The sequence below is a fragment of the Boleophthalmus pectinirostris genome, unplaced genomic scaffold (assembly GCF_026225935.1).
Source record: "Boleophthalmus pectinirostris isolate CB_2022bp ecotype Guang Dong unplaced genomic scaffold, ASM2622593v1 HiC_scaffold_10, whole genome shotgun sequence".
NCBI lineage: Eukaryota > Metazoa > Chordata > Actinopteri > Gobiiformes > Gobiidae > Boleophthalmus > Boleophthalmus pectinirostris.
Genome location: NW_026570971.1, coordinates 15,514,796 through 15,521,805, shown reverse-complemented (window position 1 = coordinate 15,521,805; position 7,010 = coordinate 15,514,796).

Genomic DNA, 7,010 nt, shown 5'->3' with positions numbered 1-7,010 from the left:
ACCTTTCCTATAAAATCTAGCAGGTTGTGTCTGCACATTAAACAATTTGCCATGTCATTTCTTGCTTGAATAAGTTACAGTGAAAATGTGTTATAGACTAGTATAGCCCGCCTGGAATGTTTTACGCTGTATAACATATTTGGTGACCAGATTTTCAAAATCAGAAACTGGGACACTTCTGGTTTGGGGTGGTTTTGGGACAAATCGGTCGTTTTGGGGAAAAAATAAATAAATTATTGGGACAGAGGACAGAGAGCTCAAAACTGGAACTTTTCCAGGTAAATTGAGTCACCTGTCCACAGATATGACAGGTGATATGGCCTGGTTCACCTGCTTATTTCCATGGACCTAGATACGTTTATCCAGGCGAAACAATAACATCTACCTGAAGACCTTCCACCAGAAACGTTACACAGTGCATCTTTAAAAGACATTGATGGAAAATAAAGGTAGTGCAAATACCAAGGTGTCAGTAGGCCCTTCGAAATGCTGTGTTATTGGTACATTATTGTACAGCTATATTTAGACAATAAAAGTGTGCACAGCATGTGCGATAATAAATGGGATAAGGAATCTCTCCATTTGGCAAACTAAAAGCTCCCAAGAGCACCTAGAAGTACTTTTAAAAACAGTAATAACACTATTTGTTTGATAAGTAGACTATTTACAGTGACAAGAACAGACATCCCAAACATATACACATACATTAGTGGGGAAATGTGCAAATCTCATCAGTGGTATAATTACTCATTTGGGGCCAAAGGAGAGCCACACTGCCTGCAGGTTAACCTATGCCGTGCACAAGGTGACCCCGGTCTCCGCAGAAGAGCAGAAGATGACAGTTGTGCCTAATTACCGCGGTCAGATCGAGATGATTTATCACCCAGACATCAGCGCACACGGGGGATCGGGGCCATTGTGAGCACCCCGTAACTTCACTGAATCTGCAAAGTCTAATGAACACACTCTCAAACTAATTAGAGAAAGATATGGAACATCCCATTATGTCCCCCATGACAGCTCAGCGAGGGGGGCCCGGCCAGAACACGACGCATTTAACACTGGGATCAGCTCTTTCCAGACACTCCTGCCTGTAGGATAGAACCATGCCACTAATTCCCCTGATTATTAAACTTACTTCATTACGTTCTAATGATGGCCGAAGGAGCCAAGTGGGAGACTGTGGAGAAGTGTGAACAGAGACACAGAGATAAAGAAGAGAAAAGCAGTATGATTGTGTGAAGCCATGGTGAAATTTTTAATTAATCTTGATGATGGTGGAGGAGGGAGGTGAGGGGGGCGAGCAGCACTGAGGTCTGCTGCAGCTGTGTGTGGCAACAGATCACTTTGGAATAACTACGTGGGAGAATTAGTGATAAGTCATCAGATAAGGCATGCACTGTCAACAGCAGATGAACTGGGTGAATACAAGACAGAAACCTTCACTTGCACACTGGCTCAGAGTGGGTGGGTGTGGAGGCAAGCAAACTCTTAGTTGTGAACTCATTTGAATATTTTGCTATAAAAACATACAAGTGCTACTGTTCATTTTAGCAAGAAAGATGATTCAGTTTGAAAGAAACCACATAGCCTACGCTCTTACAGTTTGAAAAAAGTGACTGCAATCACAAGTGAACCTGCAGTGCCTCAACCTGCACACTGAGGACACATGCAAGTTTTTCTCATTCTCAGTACATGGACAGGCCACATCTCAGAACCTCCAGAATTCCCTCACTGAGCTGCAGAGGATGCACTAGCATGTACTGGGGTTTAGTTAGTGACCATTCAGATCAGATAGATTCATTTTAAGCTTAAACCAACTGGATTTCAGCATTGAACCTGGCAACCCAAATGATAGACTCACGAGAGAGTTGTTATTTAGATCTTGAAGAAAAAAAAATTAATACATTTGTGAAGCCCAGTGACTTTTTGGAAGATAGACCAAGGTTTATTCTTGTTAGTGCAGATATGGACAGGGTTTAGGCCTGCCCTGGCCAGAGACCAACATCAGCAGTATGTCCCTACACCATTTGACCCTGAATGTTACAAAGCACCAAGTTTATAAAGCCTGAGATGACCAAAAGACATACATTTCACTGAGAAGGTGACGACTCCTACTGAGGTGTGTCCAAATGTGCTTGATCTGATTTGCATCCATATTCACGCATTTGTCACTTCCTGACAAGATCAGCGAGCAAAAAGGAGCAGAAGTGTTTACAATTGAAGGGTCTTTCTAACAAACCAAATGAGTTTTAGTTACAAGACCAAATGTGTTTCTAAAAGATAACCTAATCACTATTTTAATTTAATCAATCATAATCAATATTTCCCTGTGGGGGTCTTATCTCGGGTACAAATCACATTCATTTACACAAAGACAGAGGGAAATCTTTCCACAATATAAATGTCCATCACAAGGGTCATTCTGCTTTCTGATTGGATAATGGTCTTGAGAACCAAAACACCAACTATAACAGAAACAACTTTTCTATGTCATGCCCCATGTTTTAATTAAGAATAAATCAGCATCCCAGTTGTTATCAGTAAAAACTTTGATCATGATTGTTTATCTTGTATCTAGGCCTGCAGATAAGATATGTTTATAAATTTAAAACAAAACATAACTAATGTACGGTTCCTTTAAGGCTGCCACTTCTACAATTTTAGGCTCAGAATAAACATGCTGTTATTTTCCAGCCATAATGAAATCATAAATGATGTCCAAATACAACAACAGCAGAAACAAAATTCTTTTAAAATGCAAATTTGATATCTGGTGTGAATGCAAATGAGACCTGTGTCTGGGCCAGAATTTTTTATCCATAAAGTTTAATAGGTTGCAGCAATGAAATTAATATAACACGGTCTATTGAATACCTCATGATTCAGCACTTGACAACTTTTTGCTGTCGCGACTGAAATTAGGTACTTATAACTAAATGGGGGACAAAATATATTATTATTAGACAATTTTTTTTTACAGCATTCTAGTACAAGCTGCATGTTAAAGCCATGTAATAATGTTGTTACCTCATCAAAATCCTGTATTATTAGTCTGCCGCTATCTCCAAATCTCAAGATGCTTGTTCCACCTTGTGATGTCATGAAGCAGTAGTTTTCAAGTTAACAGCTCCTTTTACCTTCTGTTCAGTAGAGACGGGCAGTTCCAGGGCTGAAATGATCCAAATTATTCCAGATTATTATTATATTATATTATATTAAGGTGTATGGAATTTGAAAACATAGGGAGAAGGAAAAAGAAAAACGCAGCCTAAATATTAGGGCTGGGTATCATTATGAAGTAGCCGATACGATACATATCTCGATACATAGGCCACGATACGATACATATCTCGATACAGTGAGCTTTTGATTCGATATGACATATTTCAAAATGATTCAATATGGTTCAGTAAAAAATAATGTCTAAATCATGGCTGTGATATTAAAAGTCTTTCTTAAACCACTTCTTGTACAAAGTGAATATGAAACACGCCTCAAAGGTCAAAGGTGTCAAAGGTGTTACATAAACAATTTTCCTTCCTCTAAATAAGCAACAAAACTGTAGCACTGTAACAAAATAATTTAGTAAAATACACCAAAAAATCCTCTTGGAGATATATTGATACAGCAGCCAATGCTATTGATACTGTATCATCACATTAAATGATACGATATATCGATATTTCAATATTTTTGCACACCCCTACTAAATATGCAGGGTTTGTATGTTAAACATGTGTGAATGAGAACACAATGTATGTTTTTGATTATAAAACAGATAAGAAAATAGAGTAATATAGGCCCTTTAATGTGTCAATTGTGAAGTGTAGTTAGAGGGGTATTAACAGTCCATGTCTAAAATAAGGATCCACAATGTCAGCAGCACAATACTTTTTAAAGTTGGTTTAAATATAATATATGTTTTTTCTATATTCTACTCTGTAAAGTTGAGTATCCTGACTGTGACTGGTTGCTGGGTCTGTTCTGACCAATATGAAGGCGATCATTTGCAAAGCACTTCAAACTTCTACTTCCCCTGAAGCGAGGAGGCCATTACATGAATCTTTCTCCTCAGGCCTCCATGCTGCGCTGTGCAGTTTGGCTATAGAGCTTCATTTATGTAAATCTATTGCTCCTGTCAGGATGATTGATAGCATTTTATTACATGCTAATTCTTCTTTAGGTGCACTTTGGAGGAATAAAGCAGCTGTGAGAAAAATAACCCAAAACTCTCAAGTAATTGGATTTTGTGCGTGTGTGTGTAAAAAGTTGAAGTGCATATGACAAGGTTCCATGTTTTTCAAATTAGTATTTCGCTTGATGGGATAGTACCTGTGGTGAATATTTATTGTAGTTTTACAGTAGTTAGGGGTAGGAGTAACCCTAACCCTAAGAGGCAGTTTGTGGAGAAAAAATTTAAAAGAAAAGTACAAAAATGCAGGAAGTAGCAGTGAGTTCTACAACAAAATACCTAATCAATACACAAAATTACACAGTTAAACCTTCATTTGAGGGTTTGTCATGTATTTTTATTAGTCTAATCATAACTATTGTGTAATTTAGACTTTTGACCCTTATTTATGCCATAGTAGACTCTAGTAGACACTTTGTAACTGCTGCAGTGAGCCTCGTCATTTTGATCTTAAAATGTTTGTATTAACACACTTAACATGATCCTGGTGCATTTATTACAGTATTTTGTCCATAAATCAGTTCCTATTCCTAATATGGAACTCAGCTTCAATGTCACCCCTAAACGCTAGCCCCAGTGAGCTTCATTTGTTTAGAGCTCACACTCCCTTATCTACTTCCAAGCCTTTAATAAAATATAATGATGTTTTAGTGAAAGGAGTAGTGAAACCTGTCATATACAATAAATATTCTGCAATATTGCTGGCATGGGCGAAGAATAGCTGAAAAGTTGCATTCATTCCTAAGAGGCAGATGAGAAGAAGCGATACAGAGCTGTGAACACTTGGAAACAACATATTGCAGGATCAAGGAAAAGCAAAGCAGTACAGAGTAAAAGAAGGATGAAAGAGGTGGGAGAGAGAGAGAGGGAAGGACCGCTGAGGATTCCTGTGAAGGTGAGTAACGCACCGAGAATCAAACGCACGTCTGAAGCCACTCGGCTCTCCACGGTTCCTCCTGTCTGTCTCTACGGAGCACAGGACACATATGGACCAGCTCACTTCAGGAAGCACACTCCATTACCTGCATGTGAATACAGAGATAAGGACTGAGACAAGGTACGCTGGCAAGAGAAATATGATGAGATGCTAAAGGTTCTATATTTCGCAAAGACTCTTAGAATGTAGAATAATGTTACTTCATCAAAAATATCCCTGGAGTTGTGTTTTGTTTCCTTCACACATGTTTGAATAATCCTGCATTATTAGTTTGTTTGTTCAGCAGTAGTTTACAAGCCAGACTGGTGCCACCTAGTGCCTCTGCTCAATTTAATTTCTCTCCAGTGACTAGTTCAGGAATCAGAATACACAAGACGGTTTGCAAGTTGTAGACCGTGCATTGGCCAATCAGTGAAGAGCTGTGAAGCCATCACGTGAAACTCAAGTGCCTGTCTGGGTCCCTTTTGTGGTACAACACAACAGTAAACAAAGCGGTTGAGATGGATGTAGACAAAGCCATAAATTCTGTGTTGGCAATGATCCCCAAGATCAAGGATTTAAAGTCCGAACAAAGAGAATGTTTGGTGAATTTTATCAAGGGGAAAGACGTTATTGCCCTTCTTCCTAAGGGATTTGATGCATTACATACGTCAGGACCAAATAGCAGCGATTGGTTAAATAAAAAAAGTACCCGCCTACCACTGAGGGAACGAATCCTATTGCTGCGAGGTCAGACGGTTTCCACGAAGTGAAACCGACTGATGAATCAGGCTAGTAGTTTGCAATTCCAGCACTGAAATTATCCAAACGATTAAAGTGAAGGTTTATGGAGTTTAAAAACGCAATGGAGCATTTCCAGTAATTAAAAAAAGAAACCACAACTCCAGGTTTACTTTTGATACAGAAACAAACATCAGAAAATAGCGTAATATGGGCCCTTTGATGTTGGTTTAACTGAGAACACTTCCAATGCTGATTTATTCTCAATTATACAAATATTCCACTTGTGTAAAAGCTGTTTCATATTTTGATTCTCAAACAAATTATTAAAACGGAGTAAAGGACTATGCACTCTGTGGATTTCCAAATGCTATGGCTAAACAATTAATATTAAACCCAAGGGCCTCAATAAACCATTTAAATAATAAACCATTTTAAAAGTAGAACTGCATATTACATCTTAAATTGTGTTGTTAAAATGAATATATCTTTAAAGACACATTTGCATTTTTTTGTTAATCTTGGAGTAATTGAGCTGTCAAACGATCAGACATAAATGATAAACTGTGATGTCTGATGTGCAAATAAAATTGTCTTTTAGTTGTGGTACCATCCTCTGAATTCTCACTATAGATACAGACAGGCGATCAGTGTATTCAGTTCTATTTTTATTGAGCTGAATTATACTCCCAATGGATTCAGTTGGAGTACTCCAGTTTTAACTCCTATGGGAATGAATGCAAGTCTTATAGTACAATAAAATAGTTTTGCTATTTTGGAATTTGATTCTTAAGCACTTACACAAGTTCACTCACAAAACTGAATTTTCTATTTCCTCCTGCCTAACCCAAGTCAGCTCAAGTTGCTGCCTCACTTAGCATTATTCCCGTGCAGTCTGACAGAACTTTATTGCTTTCCTCCGAGCCTCCTGCATCTGCTCCATCTCATCAGCATTCACGAACCCACACACTAAACTATATATGCACAGTGTACCACCCAACAATCAAACAGCGCTTCAATATGTGTTTGTCCTACACGCAGCAGACGCCTCATGTTCACCCAAGGCTTTTAAAACGTTGAGGACAGATTTTATTGGCCGATCTACGCATTTTAAAGTCTGACATGTGGTCCAATGATGCATAAAAGACATCACAGCCA